This window comes from Balaenoptera physalus, assembly GCF_965194825.1.
Source record: "Balaenoptera physalus genome assembly, chromosome: 15".
In the NCBI taxonomy this organism is placed as follows: Eukaryota; Metazoa; Chordata; class Mammalia; order Artiodactyla; family Balaenopteridae; genus Balaenoptera; species Balaenoptera physalus.
In genome coordinates, this window is record NC_138894.1 from 78,054,456 (window position 1) to 78,078,588 (window position 24,133).

Below are 24,133 nucleotides of genomic sequence, written 5' to 3' on the forward strand. Positions count from 1 at the left end.
TGCGAGGGCTTTCTCCACTTGCGGCGAGTGGGGGCCACTCTTCATCACGGTGTGCGGGCCTCTCACTGTCGCGGCCTCTCCCGTTGCGGAGCACAGGCTCCAGACGCGCAGGCTCAGTAGTTGTGGCTCACGGGCTTAGCTGCTCCGCGGCACGTGGGATCATCCCAGACCAGGGCTCGAACCCGTGTCCCCTGCATTGGCAGGCAGATTCCCAACCACTGCGCCACCTGGGAAGCCCTGTTTTTTGTTTTATAAATTTATTTTATTTATTATTTTTGGCTGTGATGGGTCTTCGTTGCTGCGCGAGGGCTTTCTCTAGTTGCAGGGAGCGGGGGCTACTCTTCGTTGCGGTGCGCGGGCTTCTCATTGCGGTGGTTTCTCTTGTTGTGGAGCACAGGCTCTAGGCGCACAGGCTCAGTAGTTGCAGCACGCGGACTCAATGGTTGTGGCTCGTGGGCTCTAGAGCACAGGCTCAGTAGTTGTGGCGCATGGACTTAGTTGCTCTGCAGCATGTGGGATCTTCCCAGATCAGGGCTCGAACCCGTGTCCCCTGCATTGGCAGGCAGGTTCTTAACCACTGCACCACCAGGGAAGTCCCAAGAATGTTTATTTAAAAAAGGTTTTAAGGAAATAAAGTATGTAAGTTCAACCAATGGAGTTAAAAAAGACCCTGTAGCACTGGAGAAACTAGTGATGACCTTAGAAGAAGCCATGCATCTTTGAAGGAAGCAAAGCTCTTGGAGCCCACCCTGTGCAATGACTCAGAAAAGTGTCCTTGGACCTAAGAAGTTACAGCTGAGAATAGAACCAAGTACAACCAGGAACCCAGACTTAGTACAACCAGTACAGCCAGGAACCCAAAATGTATCATCAGTGCTGAAGGTTACCAGGAATTGATGACAACAAGAAGGAAGCACTTTTAAAAATAAGCAAAACTATTAACCATCCTCCTCTGACATATTAAGCAACGCTAGTGAAGAGTAGAATTCTTGTAGCGGACATCTTTTGTTGATCTGAGAGGCAAAAAGCTACTTCATTTTTTAAATGTGAGCTTTAAAATTTTTTAGTGAAGTCAAATACCTCTGTATGTGAGCTACTTCTGCTTCTTTGTGAATTGTCTCAACAGGACTTCCGTCAAGTTTCCTATTAGAGTGTTCCATTAAAAAAATTTCTTTAATTGAGATATAGTTGATTCACCATATATTAGTTTCAGGTGAACAACATATTAATTCAAAATGTTTATAGATTATACTCCATTTAAAGTTATAAAATATTGGCTATATTCCCTGTGCTGTACAATATATCCTTGTAGCTTAGAATGTTCCATAATTTCCTCAGTAAGTGTTCTTCATATAATAAGGATACTAATTTTTGCAATGTTTGTTGCACGTATTTTTCCTAGTTTCATGTCCCCCATTCTTGTTTATAGTCTGTTTTGCTATACAGAAACATTAAATTTTCTGTAATTAAATTGATCATTTTCCTTAAAGACTTTTGTTTTCATGATGTGCTTAAGAAGCCTTTTAACAATACATTGTTTGTAAAAAATTTAACCCCTGCTTTTTTTTTTCCTAGTTCTACTGTTTAAATTTTTTTAGCAGTTCTATTAAATTATGACTGATATATAACAAACAGTACATATTTCAAGCATACAGTGTGATAAGTTTTGACATATTGTACCACCACAATCAAGACTATGAACACAGTTGTCACCTCTACAATTTCCCTGGGCTTCTTTGTAGTCCCTCCAGCCCTGCTGACACCATCCCCAGGCAACCACTGATCTTTCAGTCACTACAGATTAGTTTGCATTTTCAAGAATTTTATACAAATGGAATCATACAGTATGTTTTTGTTTGTTTGTTTTGTTTTTGTTTTCTGGCTGCACTGCGCGGCTTGTGGGATCTTAGTTCCCCGACCAGGGATTGAACCCAGGCACTTGGCAGTAAGAGTGCGGAGTCCTAACCACTGGCCCGCCAGGGAATTCACAGTATGTATTTTTTACTGCTTGGCTTCTTTCACTCAGTACAGTTATTTTGACATTCATCTGTGTTGTCACCTGTATGAGTAGTTCATTTCTGTTTATTGCTGAGTAGTATTCTATTGTGTGGACACCTGAGTTGTTTCTAGTGTTTGACTATTACAAATATAGCCACTATGAACATTTATGTACAACTCTTGGTACGGATATATGCTTTCATTTCTCTTGGGCAAATACCTAGGAGTGGAACGGCAGGACAATATGGTAGGTGTTATGTTTAGCTTTTTAAGAAGCTGCAAAACTATTAATATTTTCTGAAGTGATTGTAGTACTATTTTAAATCCCCACCAATGGTATGAGAGATCTAGTTTCTCCATATCCTCGTCAACATTTGGGTCAGTGTTTTAAATTTTAGCCATTTTAATAAGTGTGTAGTGTTATCTTCCTAATGACTAATGTTGTGGAACATCTTTTTATGTGCTTATTTGTCATCCATATACCTTTTTTCATGAAGTGTCAGTTCAACTCTTTTGCCCGTTTTTCCAATTATTTTATTTAGTCCTTTGATTTCCATATGAATTATAGAATCAGATGTCAGTTTCTATACAAACAGCATTTTGATTAGGATTGTGTTTATGATATACATCAATTTAGAGAGAATTGAGATCTTAACAGTATTTCACCATCAACCCATTATTCCATTCATTTATATGTTCTTTAGTTTCTCTCAGCAATGTCTTATAGGTTTCAGTAAATAAGTCTTTTGTATCTTTTGTCAGATTTAACCCTACATTAAAAAAATTTTAATGATATTGTAAGTGACAAAAATTTTTTCAATTTAAAACTTCAACACAATTTTTGAGCATCAGTTGGTAGATATGATGAAATGATAATTGATGGAAAACAATTTATATTTTTATGCTGATTTTGTATTCTACCTTGCTAAACTCACTTATTAGTTTTATTATCACTTATTAGCTTCTTTGTACATTCCATCAGATTATAGATGACTGTTATCTCCAAAGACAAAAAGTTTTATTCTGGATAACCTTTCTTTTTCTTACCTGACCTCACTGGCTAGAACCTGTAGTACAATGTAGAATAGAAATGGTGAGAGTGGAAATCCTTTTTCCTTCTCTTACAGAGAAAGCATTTAGTATTTCATATTAAGTATGATGTTAGCTAAAGGTTTTTCCTAGATGCCCTTCATCAGGCTAAGGATGTTCCCTTTTATTACCTGCCAAGAGTTGGGGGTTTTTTGTTGTTTTTTTTTTTTTAAATCAGGAATGGATGTTGGATTTTGTCAAATGCCTTTTCTTCATTTATTGATTTGATATGGGTTTTCTTTTTCAGTTTGTTAATATGATGAATTACATTGATCGACATCAGAAAATTCAATCAGCTTTGGATTCATTGACTTTCTCTATTGGTTCTCTGTTTTCTTCTTCATTGATTTCCACTCTGATACTTATTATTATGTTTCATTTCTTCTGCTTATTTTAGGCTTAATTTGTTCTTTTTTGTCTAATGTCTTAATATGGAAGCTGATGTCATTAATTCAAGAATTTTCTTTTTTTATAATGTGTTTAGTACTATAAATTTCCCAAGTACTGCTTTAGTAGCATTCCAACAATTATAATATGTTGTTGTTTTATTTCTCTGCAGTTCAAAATACTTTCTAATTTTGATTTTGATTTCTTCTTTGACCAATGTGTAATTTAGAGGTGTGTTATCTAGTTTCAAGATATTTGAAGACTTTTCAGATATCAACCTCTTATAGATTTCTATTTTAATTCCATTGTAGTCAGAGAACATACTTTGTGTGACTTGAATCCTAAATCTATTAAGACTTGTTTTATGGCTCATAACATTCTGTGTGTTTTTGAAAAGAAAAATGTGTATTCTGCTGCCATTGGGGTAGTGTACCATAAATTTCAATTAAGTCAATTTGGTTGAAAAAGTCCATATTTTTACTGATTTTTCTATCTACTTGCTCTATCAATTATTGAGAGAGGAATATTGAAATTTTCAACTACAGTGGTAGATTTCTCTCTTTCTCCTTGCAGTTCTTTCAGTTATTGATTCATATATTTTTTTAATAAACATTTTTTAGAAGAGTTTTAGGGTTACAGCAAAACTGAAGGGAAAGTACAGAGAGTTAACGTATACCTGCAACCTCCCTACCCACCAACTACCAACATCCCACACCAGAGTGGTATATTTATTAAAATCAGTTGAAACATCATTATCACCCAATGTCCGTAGTTTACATTAGTGTTGTACCTTCTATGAGTTTTGACAAATGTATAGTGACATGTATCCACCATTATAGTGTGGTACAGAGTGGTTTCACTGCCCTAAAAATCCTCTGTACTCTACCTATCCCTCCCTCCCCCCCTCCCCCCAACCCCTGGCAAACACTGATCTTCTTTATTGTCTCCATTGTTTTGCCTTTTCCAGGATGTTGTGTAGTTGGAATCATAGCATATGTAGCCTTTTCAGATTGCCTTCTTTCAGTAACATGCATTTAAGTTTCCTCCATGTCTTTTATAAAATTTCTTTATCCACTCATGCATTGATGGACAATTAGGTTGCTTCCATATCTTTGCTATTGTAAATAATGTTGCAATGAACTTGGTGGTGCATATGTTCAAGTTAGTGTTTTTGTTTTCTTTGGATAAATATCAAGAATTGGCATTGCTGGATCATATGGTAGTTCTATTTTAAAATTTTTGAGGAACCTCCATACGGTTTTCCATAGTGGCTGCACGAGTTTACATTCCCACCAACAGTGCATTCCTCACCAACACTTGTTATTTATTGTTTTTAATAATAGCCATTCTAACAGGTGTGAAGTGATATCTCATTGTGGTTTTGCCTTGCATTTCCCTGATGATTAGTGATGCTGAGCATCTTTTCATGTACCTGTTGGCCATCTGTATGTCTTCTTTGGAAAAATATCTGTTCAGATCTTCTGCCCAGTTTTTAATAAGGTTGTTTGTTTTCTTGCTATTGAGTTGTATGAATTCTTTATATATTTTAGATATTAACCCCTTATCAGATATATGATTTACAAATATTTTCAACTATTCAGTAGGTTGCCTTTTCATTTTGTTGATGATTTCCTTTGCTGTGCAGAAGCTTTTTAGTTTGATGTAATGAACTTTAAAAAAAAGTCTAGTTTGAAGCACAAAGCTGAGCTATAACTTCTTTGTTTCAGCCAGTGTCCATGCTTCTCTTTCCTAGGGCAATAAGCTTCAATCTCATTGTTTGACTGAAAGGTGCCAGGGGTGGGGGGAGGGTGTACGATGAGTTACGGAGAAGGGACGGTACATTATTATCCAATAATATGGATTGCATGTATTAATTAGATTGAAGAAAAGCTTCAAAACACCGAGATACAGGGTATTGAATGGAAGTCTATCCATGTGTTTGTTGTAACTGGAATTTTATGACAGGGGTGAACTGGAGGAAAAAAAAACAATTATAGATCTCAATCTTCTTTTTCAGTTCTGCATAGTAGATGTTCAGTAAATCTATGTTGAATTAAATAGAATTCTTCATTTGCAATTTAAAATTTTCTTTTACATTTGAGAGATGGAGAAATAAAACAAAACAAGAAGGGGAAGGAAGGTTTTTTTTAAGTCTTATCAGTAACAGGGAAGAGTTAAATAATTTCAAATTATATTAAAATTATTAAATTTAAAAAGCTGAAGGGATAAATAAAGGCATATCAATGTTACATACTCTCTTTTTTTATCGTTTTTTAAAATTAATTTTTTTATTTTATTATTATTTATTTTTGGCCGCGTTGGGTCTTCGTTTCTGTGCGAGGGCTTTCCCTAGTTGTGGCAAGCGGGGGCCACTCTTCATCGCGGTGCGCGGGCCTCTCACTATCGCGGCCTCTCTTCTTGCGGAGCACAGGCTCCAGACGCGCAGGCTCAGTAGTTGTGGCTCACGGGCATAGCCACTCCGTGGCATGTGGGATCCTCCCAGACCAGGGCTCGAACCCGTGTGCCCCGCATTAGCAGGCAGATTCTCAACCACTGCGCCACCAGGGAAGCCCACATACTCTTTTAAGTGTACTTGTTGGGAATTTTAAAAATGCTCTTTTAAACATCACCTCTCCTCAATTTATTTGCAAATATGTATTTTAGACAATTAGATACATAGTGCAACTTTTCTGCTTACTGAAACAATTTTTCTCTATTTTAATATTTTATCGCAAATAGTAATATTTGCAATCAAATATCTATTGAGCATTAACCATGTGCTTGAGGATTGGGAAAGAGTGGTCCCAGAGAGGACAGGAGAGAAGATGATGGCGAACGTACTTCATAAGTATGACAGAACCTCACATGTCAAAGTTAAGTGGGCTCTGGTCCCCTGTAAAGGGCGACATCTGGGCGCTTCTATTATTCATGGCAATACCTCCATCCGTATCACACATCTACAATTCATAAAATGCTTTTAAAAATGTATCCCATTTCATCTTCATCACGCTCCTGTGAGGAAGAGATTATCATGTTTATTTAACATACAAAAATCTGAGGGCCAGAGGGGATAAAGGTCTTCAGTTATACAGAGTCTGCGTGGCAGAGTTGGGCGGGGAACCCTGGTTTCCTGAATCCTGGACGCCAGCTGCACCGCCATCCCGCTTCTGTGACGGGGGGAGCATGCCCTGCCATGGCTGTGGCCAGCCTGCTTGATTTTGTTCCCCTTCTGGTACTGCCATCTCCTAGCGAGGAGTCCCAGGCTCCTCCAGGGGAAAGAAAGCTCTGCAATTCGGCTAAATACAGCCTGGGAGAGGCTGCATCTCATTTGGACTAATTATCTTGTCACCCATCAGAAGAACAAAGAGTGAAGAATTTTCAGGACTCATCGTTCCCGTTCCTCTCACCAGCTGGGGCTTCCATGTAAAAGGCCTGACCTTGGGCCTGGAGGAGCAGACGTGTGAGCTGACTGAGGATTGTCAGATTGCCCCGAGGGAGACCATGGCGATGACGAGACTGTTTCAGTCTCCGGCACAATGGCTCTATTGAGACCTGGAAGCAGGCTGGCCTGGCGAGAGCGCCCTCAGTCCTGGAAATGCCCAGATGAGGGACAAAGAGCAAAGAGAGGCCCTCGGTGAACCATGCAGCCTGACGTCAGCTGCGTGCTCCACTGATACCCATTTTGCAAAGCTCGCCTTGTTCCTCCATCTAACCAACACTTACATGCTGTGTGCAAGGCATGTGGGGAGTTTATTAAATATCATGCCATAAGGAAGCCAGAAGATACTCTCACTGAGTCCCTAAGAGTTGAACTGAAAACCAAAGTTAGAGAAATTCAAGAGAAGGAAAGTACTTTGGTCAAGATATGTGCTTACATCATTAAGGTTTGGGGTCAAGAAGAGTTTCATTATTGAAGGTCAATAGGGGCAAGTCTAAGCAATGAAATATTGTCTCAGTGTAGCTTTTTTTTTTTTTTTTTTAATTTATTTATTGTTTTTGGCTGTGTTGGGTCTTCGTTTCTGTGCGAGGGCTTTCTCTAGTTGTGGCGAGCGGGGGCCACTCTTCATCGCGGTGCGCGGGCCTCTCACTGTTGCAGCCTCTCTGTTGCGGAGCACAGGCTCCAGACGCGCAGACTCAGTAGTTGTGGCTCACGGGCCCAGTTGCCCCGCGGCATGTAGGATCTTCCCAGACCAGGGCTCGAACCCGTGTGCCCTGCACTGGCAGGCAGATTCTCAACCACTGTGCCACCAGGGAAGCCCTCAGTGTAGCTTTCATTAAAGTCTTATTTATATTAGGGAAGTGCTATAGAACACATGGCATCAGCCAGTGACAAAATTTTTTAAATGAAGAATGATGCTTAATAGAACACAAAATTCTGTTCACCACCAGTACTACAAATGATTCTGGTTAAGTTACTTTCTGTTGTGGATGACTTTATGATAGAGGCATAACATCTGCGGGTGGGCTCAAACAAACTGTTACATCCGAGAATCTGGACCAGCATATCTAACATCTGAAACAAGTTCCAAGTAAAACACTGCACTGGAAAAAAAATGTTTTGCACATTTCAGATCAGATGTTTGCACATTTTAAACTCAAATTTCATTTCTAAGAAAAGGCGTGTAGCTCATTCAGCCAATGGGACATGAAATACAGAGTTCAAAGGATTTACGTCACAGTTTGAATCATCATCCAACCCATCTGAGTGGGGACATGAGGCATACATCCAGCCTGTGGCTGGTACTGACTAGTGGATATTCAAACTTCATCATCAACAACAACAGTATGCATTTACTGACAATCTACTCTGATAAGGTGAATGAGCATGAAAAAATAGTCTTGAATTTCGCAAACTCATTCTAGCTTCTCTTCAGAGGGTTATACTGCTTCACCACAGGATTCTGCTTCAGAATCCAGCTGTGAGACAGGAGCTCCCGCCTCTACCCAGAAGCTGGAGGAGAGAAAAGTAGGCTAGAATCCAACGCAGTGCTTCTGGAAAGCAGTATAGAAGGCAAAGAAGTAAACAGAGTTGGGGAACCAGGGCTCTTGAAGCCTGGAAATTTAAGACTAGCCCTTTCCATTCCTTCTGTGCTTGTTCTCCTCCCCTCCCCTGTCCCGCACCCCACCCCCACTCCTTTGATTCTCCTCCCTCCCTCCCTCCCTCCCTCACTCCCTCCATCTCCTTCTGGCTTCATTTTATTTTGCCTCACTCTTCCTCATCCTCTGCTTTGTCCAAAATTTTATTGCTGAACATATGTGAGAGAAACATCAGATCAAAAAACCAGTCACTCTGGAAGCCTGGACCACCCCAAAGACCAAATTGGATTAATTATGCCCAGACAAGCTTTTAAAACACTTTTAAAATAAAGAAAACCAAATGAACTGAAAACTTGGGTTCAGTGGCCTTGAGATAATGTGGCTTATGTGCATATCTTGGTAGGGTTTTAAAGACAAGATCTTTTCCAGGAGCTTTTCGTTTGAAAACTTACTTCTGTAAGAGAATCGGTCAAATATAAGCTCACCAAATGCAGGTATAGTGCTGGATACTCTGAAACAGACTCCCAGCTCAATTCTCTCTGCCCCTGACAGGAACGTGCTTCTGGATGGAGAAGTTGGAAGAGCCTCCTCCCCTTTCCCTGCTCTGACACGGGCAAGTGGCATAGGGCACAGAACAGAAGGGACAGTTTTTCTAAGACTTGTAAGGGTGATGCGTTTCTCTCCCTTCGTAGCCAAAAATAACAGATTGTGGACCAAGCAGGTCCCCTCTAGACCATGGTGTCTGAGTCTTGGCGTTCTGAAATCTGGGGCCAGGTGAGACTGTGTTGGGGGCTGTCCCGTGACTGTAGGATGTTTAGGAGTATCCTTAGCCCCACCCACGAGAGTAGCACACCTCCCCCCACCCCCCAAAAAATGTCTCCAGACATTGCCGAATGTCTCCTGGGCAGCAAAATCGACCCTGGTTGAGAATCACTTCTTTAGAGAAGAGAAAGGAGTATTCTGTTCCAAAATATACAAAGAAGATCTCAAGTGTTTTAAAATGTTTAGGGAAAGATGATTGTTTAGAAAAAAAAATATGATGATAGCTTAAACTTCATAGCTTCCAAGTTGCTCTAAGCTGTTATTTCTGCTAAACTATAAGCTTCACGAGGGCAGGAACAACATGTATCTTATTTACTGCTGTAGTCCTAGGACCCAGTCTAGTGGCCAGGACATAATAGGTGCTTAATAAACATTTGTGGAATGCACCATTTAATAAGCAAATACTACATGCCAAGCACCAAGACACGTTCCTATATCAACCCTAATCCTCACAACAACACTAATGGAATAGGCATTAAAAGTAAAACTCTTCAATAAAGCAAATTCAGATATCACACAGTTGTTGACTCCCAACTCCTGGCCTTCTCCCAGCCTCTGTTCTCACATGGGATGAGCTAAAGTTCCTACTTTAGGGAGGGCCTTCTCTGGGGAGGTGGGGAGGCAGAGAGTGAGTCCCTGTGTCCTCAGTATTCCTCCAGCCAAATTTCCCTGGATCCAAAAGACACAATGGGTGCCAGAGAACTAGGAGATTCCTGGAATGATTGCTGCTGTCCTGGGAGCTTTAGCCAGTCACAGGACCCATGCTTGTCCCCATCAATATTTAAACCAGAGTAAACAATGCACAGGGGGCACCAAACCACAGCTGAGACTGGAAAGGATTTGGTTCACATAGCCAGAACCCAAATCCAAGTCATTTCATTAACTTCTCAAAGCAGGCCCTTGCATTTTATAAGATTGTCTTCTTTTGCCCACCCATCACCTTATGGTGGAGTGAGGTTTTACTGTATCATCTCCATGGTACAAACGAGGAAACTGAGGCTTTACAAGATTGCATGTCTTGTTCAAAAACACAGCTACTATGTGGTAACCCAAGATTTGAGCCGTGCAAGGCTGGGCAGACTCCGTACTCTTTCCACATATACTCTTCCAGAGCGGAGCTGGTGATGGCCATTCTTGCGTTCCACGTGTTATAATTCCCTGAATGGTTTGTGTTGGCGGGGTCAAATTCTCTATTGTGTGGGCTTGGGAGGGGCAGATGAACAGGACCTGGTTTGGAGCCAACAACCTCAAAGCTATGCCAAGCTGGAGTGCAGCAGGCATCCCAGGATGAAGAGCAGGCAGGACTGGACTGGCCTGGTAAGAACAGGCAGAGGCAAAAAAATGCAGCGTCTACTGTGGAACTGTACAAGGTGAGGCAGAACCGAGATCAGCTGCTTGCTCATCGCTCCCGTGGTAGATGGGACCACTTAGTGGATCACTGCCTTTTAAAGAGGTCTGAGCAGGATGCCTGGTATCAGATGAGCCAGGGGTCTTGGCAACTTATCAAGACACGCCCCCCACCCCTGGGGGAAGACATGGTGTTGGGGAGCGTGCATGTTAAATTACATGCATATACAAATATTTGTGGGGAAGAAAGCTGGCTGGATACAGGAGTGAGCTAGTGTTCCTTACACATATTCTTTTTTATTTTTTAGAACTCTCATTCTTTTTCTTTTTTTTATACATTTATTTTTGTTTATGATTTTTGGCTGTGTTGGGTCTTCATTGCTGCACGCGCAGGCTTTCTCTAGTTGGGGCGAGTGGGGGCTACTCTTCGTTGCAGTGTGCGGGCTTCTCATTGCAGTGGCTTCTCTTGTTGTGGAGCATGGGCTCTAGAGCATGTGGGCTTCAGTGGATGTGGCACGTGGGCTCAGTAGTTGTGGCTCGCGAGCTCTAGAGCACAGGCTCAGTAGTTGTGGCGCACGGGCTTAGTTGCTCCGCGGCATGTGGGATCTTCCCGGACTAGGGATCGAACCTGTGTCCCCTGCATTGGCAGGTGGATTCTTAATGACTGCGCCACCAGGGAAGTCCCCTCATTTATTTCTTAAGGAATGGAAATTTAGTAGCATATATTTTTAAAAATGTATTCAGATACTTACTGGTATTTACTATGTTCTAAGGTTAATTCAAGACCCTAGGGACATAAGACACGAGGTTTTTGCTCTTCTGGCACTGACATTCCTATGGGGGAGTACAGTGGGAAAGAAACATACACATAAACAAATACACTAATTCCACCTAGGGATAATCATATCCCTGAAATTGACACAATGCTTTACAATTTCCCAAATTATTACACTTATTGTTCTATATAGTATTGTGAAGCTCATTATAAATGATACTCTTTCTATTCCTCTGGGTCCTTGATAGACTGTGAACCCTAAGTGCATGTATCTTTTTAGCAGTGGCTCTTATCTCTTAAGCTATTATGTTTTCAGTGGGCTGGTTTTTGGCCTTATCACTTTTTCCCAGCAATGTTAAAGTCCCAGCAATGTTAAATTATACAAAAGATCAATGAGTCAGTTGTGTCATTGATTTGCTGCAGTTATTAAAGAGGCTAGAAATCCCAGGTAAGAGCCTTTTGGATAAGGGGGCTTTTTTGTTATGGTGAAGATGTTCACATTAAGCATGTTGTAATAGGCTGAATAATGGTCCCCCTGAGATGTCCACATCCTAATCCTTGGAACCGGTGAATGTTACCGTATATGACAAAAGGGAAAAGGGACTTTGCTGGTATGATTAAGTTAAGGATTTTGAGCTGGGGAAATGATCTTGGCTTATCCGGATAGGCCCAATGTAATCACAAAAGTCTTTATAAGAGGGAAACGGGATTGAAGTAGGTTGAAGGCAATGGGATGATGGAAGCAGAGGGGAAAAAAGGCTGTGTGTGGTGGGGCCCCCTGCCAAGGAATGAGGATACCCTTTAGAAACCGGAAAGGCAATGAATTCTCTCCTAGAGCCTCCAGAAAGAAATAGCCCTGCAAGCCTTGATCTTTAACCCTGTAAAACTCATTTTGGACATCTGACTTCTAGGACTATAAAAGAATCATTTTGTGTTATTTTAAGCCATCGAGTTTTGGTGATTTTTTTCAATAACGATAGGAAACCAATAAATGTGTGTTTTCACCTAGACCACCCCCCAGTGGAAAAATGTATGAATCCTTCTCATTCCGTTTCCATCTCTTCTATCTGATTGCAGAGCAGCCCTCTATCTGGGAAGCCAGAAAGACACGGTTGTCTAGAGAAGGAAGGTCATGTAAGAGTGGGAATCTGAGCTCCTTTTCCCCAGCTGCTAACCTTATATCCTCTGCCTCCTGCCTTGTTTTAAATTCTCCCCTCTTTGCCTCTCCCTACTCCCAGTTGAGAGGTGCTGCATCGACCTGAACAGGCTAGAACTGGTCTGGAGTTACCTGAACTAGTCCTGATGTCTATTCCCTAGCAGCCAATTAAGGGCTCTGTAAAGGATAAATGAGTGAATGAATGCACAGGGAATTCAACGAGTCAGCAAGCATTTATTGAGCACCTACAATTTGCCAAGCACTGTACTGACACCAGAGAGCCAAAGGTAATTAAGCACATTCCCTGATCTTGAGAAAAGACAAATGTGCACACCATTAATTACAAAGCAACATACAAAATTCCATAATAGAAGGATTGAATATGCCATAGCAACACAGGGCAGGGATTAATTCTGACTAGCGGATCAGAGGTGGCTCCATACAGGAAATATCATCTGATCAGGGGCTTTGAAGGATGCACAGGAATTTCAACGAGAAGAAGGAATAGATGTTCCAGGCAGAGGAGAAAAGCGATGAAAATGCATTGTTTAGCAGCCTGCAGTCTGCCTCACGCAGCCCTCTCCTTCACGTTACAGGTGGCTGTGCCCCTCATGTGGCTCCACTAACAAAATAACACTAAGCTTCATGGCGAAAGAGTGTGGGTAGGAGTCACGTGTGGAAACCAGAAATAGGCAATTCATGATGAGGGACAATTTCCTTGTAAATATAGAATTACTGGCCTCAAATTAGTGACCACCCAGCCTTGTTTAAATTCTTCTATTCTAAATCCACCTTTTAAGTCTTATTCCCTATTAATATACAAACCAATGATAGTTGAGTATTTCTCCCTCCACACATATGTAGAAACCACTATATAAATGTTCAGAAATGTATTTTTTAAATTGTGAGTACAAAAATTTTTACAGAAAAAAAGGGAATTTGATAAATGCCTATCTTGTATGTATCGTTTAAGCTTCTCTGGCTTTTGTCAGAAAACTTACCAAAGTTAAATACTAACAAAGTTAGGGACTTCCCTGGTGTTGCAGTGGTTAAGAATCCGCTTGCCAATGCAGGGGACACGGGTTCGAGCCCTGGTCTGGGAAGATCCCACGTGCCGCGAAGCAACTAAACCCGTGCGCCACAACTACTGAGCCCACGTGTCACAACTACTGAAACCTGCATGCCTAGAGCCCCTGCTCCGCAGCAAGAGAAGCCACCGCAATGAGAAGCCCACGCACCGCAACGAAGAGTTGCCCCTGCTCATCGCAACTAGAGAAAGCCCGCGCGTAGCAACGAAGACCCAACGCAGCCAAAATTAAATAAATTAATAAATTTATTTTTTAAAAAAACTAACAAAGTTAAACACTGACTTATCAAAGTGAGCCTCCCTCCCTCCCACAGAGACTGGGAGAAGGGGCTCTAACTTCAGGTATTTCTGGAACAAGCTGTAAATTCCTTTGGCAACCTGGAGTTTTCTCAGGCAGGCACTTCTAGTGGGGCCTAGGGTCACCCTAAGGATGTGACCTTGAGCTGTTAGATACGATGTTAGTGTTTGTTCAAGTCCTTACAGACCAAGCTTGAGGCCCCTTGGGAAAGGGCTCAGAGGAGCCTGGCTGAGATTGGTGAAGGAGGGAATTGGTGTCACCATTCAGGTGCCTTGTCTTGCCCCTGATGACTTTCCAGGTCCAGGTCCCAGTCCTTTGAGAGAGCTGCATCTATTTTGTTGCTCTTGGGAGCCCTGAGATACCTCTGTATTCTCAAAATAAATTTTCCTTCATTTAAGCGAATTGTCTGGAATTCTCTCCTCCAAAGGAAGCAATCCTAACCAAGACAAATCACATTACCTGTATCAACAGAGTCCACATACTTGCCATTTTTAATGGGTCAATGGCTATTCCTTCATGTTAATGTCTCGTAGCCTGTTTTGCAATGACTTGCGTCATTTCCAGATTTTTACGCTTATAGATAGACCTGCAAGGAATGTATGTAAGAGTTACTTTTTCCTTCTTAAATAAGGTCAAAAGGTAGAATGACTTTAGAGCTCCTGTTACACTGCTTCCAGATCCTCTCCTGCTAAAGTGCCACTGGCCACATTTCAGGACATCAGTTTTCCCACAGCCCCATCTAAACAGTTTCATTTTTATTTATTTTGGTTTGCGTAATGATGCCTCGGAATCGTTTCGCTGGTATTTTTAAATTGCTAATGCGGTTTGATGAAGATTAAATTACATAATATATATGCAGACCACAGCACAGAGCCTGGCATATAGTAAGCTATTATTATTATTGATCTTATATATTTGTGCGTTTTCTTATGTATTTGTGTCAAGGGTTGTTTCTCATTTTATCCACACGGCAGCTCTTTCCCAGTCTGTGTGCTGCCTCTGGCTCCGTCCTCGGGCCTCTTCTCTTTTCTGGCTCTGTTCGTGATTTCAGTCACATGTCTTTAATACTATCTGTATGCTGGCAGCTTACATTCATACCGCCAGGCTGGACCTCTCTCCTGTACTCCACACATGTCTCACTGCCTATTCAACATCTCCACTCGGACGTGGCATCTCAAACTCAACCTCTGAAGCTGACCTCCTGCTCCCCGTGAAAGCTGCTCCTCCCATCTCAGCGAACGGCAGCACCGTCCTCTCAGGTGCTCAAGTTAAAAACCTTTGAGTTTTCCTCGACTCCTCTTTTTCTCTCACCCTCCACATCCAGCCTCTAAATCCTCTGGGCACTATCTTCAAAATATACCCAGAATCTAGCAACTTCTCCCCACCTCCAATCACCACCCTGGCCAAGACACTCTCATCTCTCACCTGCAATCTCTCACCTCTCACCGAAGTGACCTTCCTATTTGTACACTTGGCCATCCTCAGCATTTCAGCTTTGACCTTGGCCTCCCTCCTGATCATGGGAAGTCTGCTATCGTCCCAACTTCGTGGTGAGTTATAACGATGTGCAGTGGAAGAAGAGGACAGCTCATTAAAGGTGAGAAAACCATTCGCAGAAGCTCTCCAGCAGGGCTCCCCTCACTTGCCTGTCCCTAAACCAGTCATTGGCAAGAGGAATGGGATCACCGCACCGTCTGAGACTAATCAGGATTACCCCTGAGCTGGGGATAAGGTTACCTCCTCTGACAGGTAGACCCCTGAGCAGTACTGAGGCTCAGTTTGTTGAGGAAGAAATGGGGGACAGACTCTGTCACAATGCGGGAGGTCAGAGAGTCAGTAAAAGAGTCCAATTACTTTTCTGATCTGCTCAGCGTGGGTGGCCCCGGGGCCCACGGGCCTTGGCCGTATGCAAAGGAGCAGAGGTCTGCTCATGACCGAGCAGCGCGAGGCAACTTGGGTGTCTTTCTGCTGTTTGCTTATTGTATTGGTTTCCTAGGGCTACTGGAACAAATGACCACAAACTGGGTGGCTTAAAACAACAGAAATGTATTCTCTCATGGTTCTGGAGCCTGGAAGTCTGAAATCAAGGTGATGGCAGGGCAATGCTCTCCCAAGGCTATAGGGGAGAATCTATTGCATGTCTTTCTCGAACTTCTGGTGTCACCAGCAATACTTGGCTCACGGCTGCATCACTCCAGTCTCAATCTCTGCTGTCACATGGCCCTCTCCCTGTGTGTTTCTGGTTTCTCTTCTTCTAGGGACATAGCCGTATTGGATTAAGGACCCATCCTACGCCAGTATGGCCTCATTCTAGCTAATCACATCTACACCGACCCTATTTCCAAATAAGGTTGCATTCTTAGGTCATGAGGTTAGGATGTCAGCATATCTTTTGTGGGGGACACAATTCAACCCATAACACTTATATTTAGAATATTAATTAAAACTTAAATTTTCTTTATTTCTTCCTTTCCAATCTGGATGTCTTTTCTTTCAGTTTCTTGCCTAATGGTGGGGCTTGACCTCCCCAGGTAGCACTGCACTAGCTGCATCCCATAAATCTTGGTATGTTGTGCTAAATTTTCTTTACAAATTATTGTATGTTGAGGCTTGACTTGAATTTATTATGTAGGTAACTAAAATTTTGAAGATAAAAATGTATAAAATGTGTTTCTCACCTTTAAAGAGTGAGGGTAATTTACTGAATAATCAACTAGTAGCCATGAATTAAGAGCTATAGTGTCTATAGAGTGTATGAAGACATTGTGTATTAAATTCCTCTTTTTTCTTTTAGCTGTTCATGCCTAGGTTATGGCTTACAATAGTGCTAATGGGGCCAAAACTCCATCCCACTGCATACCTCTCGTCAGATACTCAAACTGCAGTTGCTGTGCTTAAGAAGAGGAGCCTCAGTAGACCTTACAATTGTAAGACTATATGTGAAATTTTCATTTTTCATTTCAGTACATCACTGTTTCAAGTTTTATCTGCAAGCCGGCAACTTTTTCTTTAATCATCTCCATTTTACAGAACCATTGTTTAAGACCCATGAGTGGGATTAACTCAATGATAGCGCATTTACAGCCTTAGGAGTCCTAGGGATCGGAAGAGCCAAAGGCAGAAAAGGGAAGCATCACAATGAGACTGAACCTCCTATTGTTTCCCTCGGAAAAAGATAATTCTCATCACCTTCTCACAGCTCTCTTCCCTGCAACGCCCAGCATCACAGTGGTACTAACACTCTTCCGGTTCACAAGCATTGCCCTGCATACCCACAGGCGTTGGCTTGCTCTCTCCAACAAAGGCCTCCAAATCTCTCCTTATGCCTCAGGAGCTGGCGTTTCCTCCTACTGCCCTCTTTCCCCAGGGGAAGATGGTTTTGCTGTCTTGCTGAGTTCACTGTAGGAAAACTTGACATTCAGGCTAATATTTCTCTGACTGCGTTTCTTTGCATAAAAACCCCTTGTTTATGCAGTTGCACCCTGGAGTGGCCAGCTGCTGGCATTTCCATCCTGTGGTATTTATAGGCTATTATCAAGGCTCCCCTCACCTCAGAGGCTGTGAAAGGAGGTTAGCACTTTCAAGCTTACTTCTCCCTATGTCCACATACAGGCAGAGGCTGAAATCTGCTGCCCTGGAGCACAGCTCAGGATGAGGCGCGAATCAACTCCCAATCTAGCTCAAACAGAAGTTGTCCAAATAAAAGGTCAGAGTTTGAGCTCTTCACACCACTTAGCCCAGACATCATCCCTCTCATGCCGTCAGTAGCGCATCGCCCAGCCTGCTGCTTAAGCAGCTGCTAAGGGGCTGCTCATCTTCACTTGCACCTGCATCAGGCCATTGACAAGCTCCTTGAACAGGCAGCGCAGGCTCTGGTTGCTGAGAACAGGCTGGGCTCAGTGCTGCCAGCCAGCCCATCTCTTGTGGACTTCACCGGGGATATTTTTGACCTTTCAAGGTTAGTGAATACTCAGCAGTTATATACAGTTCTCTTATTGTAGGTTTCAGTCCTGAGTACGGTTTATCATCTTGTAATTCAGAGAAGAAAAGGAACAGCAGAAAGTTAGCTTTTAATTAACTGTTACACTATAGCACATTTTTTTAAAGTTTTATTTTATGTTATTGGGGTATAGTTGCTTTACAATGTTGCATTAGTTTCTGCTAAGTGAATCAGCTATATGTATACATATACCCCCTCCCTCTTGGACCTCCCTCCCCGCCCCCCATCCCACCCATCTAGGTCACCACAGAGCACCGAGCTGAGCTCCCTGCACTATACAGCAGGTTCCCACTGGCTATCTATTTTACACATGGTAGTGTATATATGTCAATCCCAATCTCCCAGTTCATCCCACCCCCCCTTCCCACCCTTATATGTCCACACGTCCGTTCTCTATGTCTGCGTCTCTATTCCTGCCCTGCTAACAGATTGTCACAACTCTCACAAGTTTTATTTTTTGCATATTGTTTTGTTTTTCATATTTTTAGCTATAACGATGTAGATATTTTCTACACTTAATAATACAATTACTTAATAACATTTAATAAATATTTCCCTAAATTTCTACAAAATCTTTATAATAATAATTTTAACGACTACCTAATTCATTGAGTTGATGTGTATCACAGATGACATAACGCTTCCTTACTTGTTGCATTTTTAGGTTTTTGCAGAAGTTAGTTGAAGAAGATGCCAGAGAATGCAGAACTCCACAGGGGGGTAGTGAGGGGTGCCACAGAGAGGGGTTCTGGTGTTCACGTCATGTGAGGGCAACAGGCATCTTGGGGATGGGCTTCTAACACAATGCCCAAAACAAACCACTCACCTATTTTATCAGAGACTAACCCTGGTTCTGTGTGTGTATATTGACTCATGTTTCATTCTTCTAAAAAAAAAAAAAAAAAGGAAAGAAAAACATGTTGAGACATGTCTCATCTTTAGTACTGGATCAATCAAATGGTGCCCTGGAGTCCAAAAGCCAGAGCCTACTGGTCACCATGTGGTAAAACTTTTATTTGGCCCCAGGACGAGTGTGGCTGCCACTGGCATTTCTGCTTGGGGATTGTGAAGTGGGTTGTGAAGTGGGTAGTGTACAGGCTTATTTCATAGTTACAGCTGCTTGGTCCTGCCCGAGCACCTGGCCTCATTCTGCTGGTCAAGGGAGAGTTAATTAGCCTTAGGTCTGTGATTCTCAAACTTCAGTGTGATAAGAATCACCTTGAGGAGGAGCGCTGGAAGTATAGATTCTTAGTGCCCACCCCCAGAATGGTAGGTGTGGGGCGGGGCCTAGGAACCAGCATTTCTGACAGGTCCGCCAATAATCCTGATACCATGGTCAACAGGATATGAGACACACTGCCCTAGGACATAGCTCAGGACTTGTAGTCAAGACTGTTTTCCGCCTGGAACCTACTCCTGATGCTATAGCTGGGTCCCACCAGTGTCCTCTGCCTCATTCTCAGGAGATGGGGCTCTGCTTGGCTCCTCTGCCCCTCCCCAGGCCTGGCTGGGCCCAATGACTGGCTCACAGACTCCATGACACTGCCTGCTGGAATATGGGTCACGACCTCTGCATTGCAACCATGGTTATACTGCTGGGCTGTCTGCAAACTCACCAGCTGACTACTCGAAGTGACACCCACCAATCTGCAACCTCTCCTCGCTTCCAGTTCCCTCCCCTCCCCAGCACACACACCGGATACTGTAGGGCCTTCTCCTCTCTCCTGCTGCTGGGTCCACTCCACGTGCCACCTCAACACCAGCCCCCAAGCATGTCTGATCTCTGGGTCCCACTTCCTCTCGGCCAGGCCCATCCTGCCTCTGAAGGAACTGCTCTCCAGTCAGAACTCAGAACAGACGTGCCAGGAGCTGCTCTGAATGCTGCGTGGGGCAGCAGCTGAGTCTACTTCCAGCTCCCATTTTTTCAGCCTTTCTGAGAGACAGCATGGGCATCCCACTCTCAGTCAATCGAATCCTTCATGGATCACCTCCAAAGTTACACTTTTCCAGGTCTCCACGGTGCCCTTGTCTGTGCTCCTGACTAGGATGTTATGATATCCCTGGGCTTAAGAAGTCCACACTGGGGGACTTCCCTGGTAGCGCAGTGGTTAAGAACCTGCCTGCCAATGCAGGGGACACGAAGTCAATTCCCTGGTCCAGGAAGATCCCACATGCCGCGGAGCAACTAAGCCCGTGCGCCACGACTACTGAGCCTGTGCCCTAGAGCCCACGAGCCACAACTACTGAGCCGGCGTGCCGCAACTACTGAGCCCACGTGCTGCAACTACTGAGGCCTGTGCGCATAGAGCCCAAGCTCGGCAAAAAGAGAAGCCACTGCAGTGAGAAGCCCACGCACCGCAACGAAGAGTAGCCCCCGCTCGCCGCAACTAGAGAAAGCCCGCGCACAGCAACGAAGACCCAACACAGCCAAAAAAAAAAGAAGTCCACACTGCACTACCCAGGGGCCTCTTGCTCTCCTCGGTCATCAGCTCTTTAACATTTATAAGCAGATGAACATGAGACGAAATATACAGAGTTAGTGTTCTTGTCAGTCTGCAGACCAAATGAATGTGATATATTTAACGATGCCTTCTAATTATTCTGCTAGATAGTATTTAGCCATGAATAGTAAGCAGTAAACTCTAGTTACAGGGATATATTGCTGATGACTCAGGTACGTGTTTATAAATGAGACCCGACCTCTGATTCATAAACGAATAAAGTTTGAATGTGTAGTTTATTGTTTGCCCATGCAATGGGCTTGTTTCACCACTAGGAGGCAAAGGTGCAGTGTTTCTGTCTTTCTCTTTTTCCTGGCTGCTTAAAACTACCTGGGAAGGTGCCAGAGAGCAGAGGGGTTCTAGGCTCCCCAAGTTCAAAAGAGGGTGGGGGGCCAGTGAAAGAAGCCACTGAGAAGGGAAAAGAAGGAAACCGGTATTTACTGATGGGCTGCTGTGCGCTGGATTCCGTGTGAAGCACTTACACATACACGTCTCATTAATCCTTTTAGCTACGCAATACATAGATGAGAAAACTGAGAATCAGGGAGATAATATGACCTGCCCAACAGAGCTAAGACTAGCAGAGCACAGATTTGACTAGAAGTGTGTCTTGACACCAAAGTCTGTGCTTTGACATACAAATAGTGCCAGAAAGGAAAGTCTAGGGTGCCTCACTAAAATTTGGCTTTTTTTTTTTTTTTTTTTTTTAAAACCAATAACCAGCTCTGCTCTTATCAGCTGTGCCCAAACCACAGCTGTTTGTGTGCATTTGCTTACCAGGAACGGTGCTTTGGAAGCTTGGCATGGTTCCTTTTTCCCCAAAAGTAAATAGCCAACTGTTCTTGAATCCTTTTAGACTGACCTGACATCCCAGCCTAGGGCTCCAGAAATGGATATGAGTGGCTGCCATGCCATCAGCCCTGCCCAGGCAGGGGCATTGGTGCCCAGGTCTCCTTGTCCCACGCTCTCACAGGTCTGGCACCACCCATTTTGGTCAAAGTTGCATTGATCTATTTTTTTTTTGAGAATTATGTATTTCATTATTATTATTTTTAAAATTTTTTGGCTGTGGGATCTTAGTTCCCCGACCAGGGACTGAACCCACGTCCCCTGCATTGGGAGAGTGGAGTCTTAACCTCTGGACTGCCAGGGAAGTCCTGCATTGATCTATTTTTATTCAGTTATGTATATCATTTTAAAAACATATTATGAACAACTCCACTTGGTGGTATATACCCCAAAGCATTGAAAACAGGAACTGAGCAGATATTTGTACACCAATATTTATAGCAGCATTATTCACAATAGTCAAAAGGTGGAAACAATGCAAGTGTCCATTCACTGATGAATGGATAAAAAAATGTGTATACATTCAATGGAATATCATTCAGCTTCAAGAGGAAGGAAATCCTGACATGTGCTATAGAATGGATGAATCTTGAGGACATCATGCTAAGTGAAATAAGCCAGACACAAATGGACAAATATTGTATGGTTTCACTTATCTGAGATACCTAGAGTAGTCAAATTCGTGGAGACAGAAAGTAGTACAGTGGTTATTGGGGCTGGAGGGAGGGAGAAATGGAGCATTAGTGTTTAATGGGTACAGAGTTTCAGTTGGGGATGGTAGAAAAGTTTCAGAGATGGACAGTGGTGATGGTTGCACAACAAAGTGAATGTACTTAACACCATATAACTATACACTTAAAAATGGCTTAAATGGTAAATTTTATGTTAAGTTCAGTTTATTATGATTTTTTAAAAATTAAAATAATATCTCACTGAAAATCTCAGTTCAAAGTTCGTGTCCTATCCTTTAAAGCAGCCTTGTCTCCCACTGATAACAGCCAAGGGAAAACATCCGTGGACACAAGAAAAAGCCCTGTTGTCTGGCTTGGCAAATAGGAGACCCCAGAAAAGGCTGCCTCTCTCAAGCACATCCCTGAAAGCTCCTGAGAGCCCCTCCCGTCCCACCCTTCCATCAGACTGGTGTCAGCCCCCAGCCTGGATAATCACCGTCATATGCTGCTTCTGTGTGAGGCTGCCAACCTTGCCAGGGAAAAGCTGAGTGCCAGCTGGCTGCATTTCTGATTCATGCTCTCCAACTCAACAGGGACTTCTGTACTGCTTGGAAATCCCATGTTTCCCAGATCAAATGCAATGAGTAGCTCATTTTTCACTGTGACTCTTCCAAATTCTTTCTGCTTTCTTTAAGCTCACCATTTTCAACATCCCCATCATGCCCACAGCAAAACATCTCCCTTTCTCCTTACTAACTTATTCTGTTCTTCTCCATCTGGTCTCCACCCACCCTTTTTGTTTTGCTTGGAGCTAATGCCCCAGGGCAATGAGCGCCTTCTCTTGACCCTCTCCATTCCCTACTGTGACCCAACATCAATGACTTTATATTTCAGGACCTGAATAAAGTTTGCCTGAAGGAAAGTTTCTGTTAAGAAAAAAAAGTTTTGAACAGCATTGCCTTGGAGGACCAAGTGTGATCTCTTGCGATGGAGCTGACTTCACTAGTGCTCCCGTGCCCTCCTCTCCAGGTCACTGATGCTCAGTTCTCTTTTTATCCACCGTCTTCTCACCTACAAACATACTCAGTGGTGAACGCCCTAAAACACACTTTCCCTTGACCCTGCTAACCATTCGGGTTGCCATCCAACTCTCGTCTCCCTACCGCCAAACTTAATGAAAAAGTTATCAGTCTGTCCCCACCCTGTGACTGTGCTCTCTGCTCCTTATAATCTGGCTTCCGCTCCACCCTAAATTCTCACTTCGAGACCCCATCCCCCCACCCCACCTGCCTTAACCCCTGCAGCGTCACAGTCGACACTTGTCGTCCAAGCCCTGAGGACCACGTGTCTCCTCTGTTCCCTCTGGTCGTCCAGTTTCTCTGTTGTTTGCTTCTTCTCCTCTGACGCCTACACATTGTTCTCTAAGTTTCTGCTGCAAGGCCTCTTCCCAGACACTTCTGCCTCTCCAGCTGCAGCCTTTTCCATGGATGGCTCTCAAATCTAACCCTGACTGCTCTATCAAGCTCACCCCTAACATCCACCTGCGTATTGGACATGGCCACTTGCATTTACCTCACCCTATCCCAGGCCAGATCCTTTGCTTTCCTCCCCAATCCAGCCCATTCCTCCTGGTTTCCTGTTCTCGTGGTCAGCATCCTCAAGTAGTCTGTCTCCCAGGCTTTAAGCCCTGTAGTTACCCACGACTCCTTCCTCCCACCCAAGTCAGTCACCAAATTCCATCAGCCCTGTCCCTGCAGGGTCCCTCACCCCTGTCCTTTCCTTTCTGTTGAGCCGCTGAAACCCCAGCCAGGCTGCTTGCTTCCTGCCTTCCCGACGCCGATTCTGTCTCCACGCTCCTGTCACCGAGCATTATCCTAAAGCACAACCAGGGAGACCATTTAAGGTGCAGCCCCTCCTGGCTCCAATCTCCCTTCCTACCAGATCTCTTACTGTCCCCGCTGTGTGTCCTCGGTGCAGCTTACCTGGACTCCTCACCGCTACCCAAGTGCCCCAGGGCTCCCCCATCTTTGCCTTTTGGCTTCCACTGTCTTCTCGGCCTGAAACACCTTCTCAAGTCATCATCTCTGACAAAACCCACCCTTCAAGTCCCAGCACA

At 43.4% G+C, this 24,133-nt stretch overlaps 1 long non-coding RNA gene across 1 annotated transcript; it reads left to right on the top strand.

Moving 5' to 3' along the window:
• Window positions 1-244: 244 nt before the first annotated feature.
• Window positions 245-21,189, top strand: LOC309644128. Its single transcript, XR_014254262.1, has 2 exons — window positions 245-17,954; window positions 19,460-21,189. It is a non-coding gene; the product is annotated as an uncharacterized lncRNA (long non-coding RNA).
• Window positions 21,190-24,133: the final 2,944 nt, after the last annotated feature.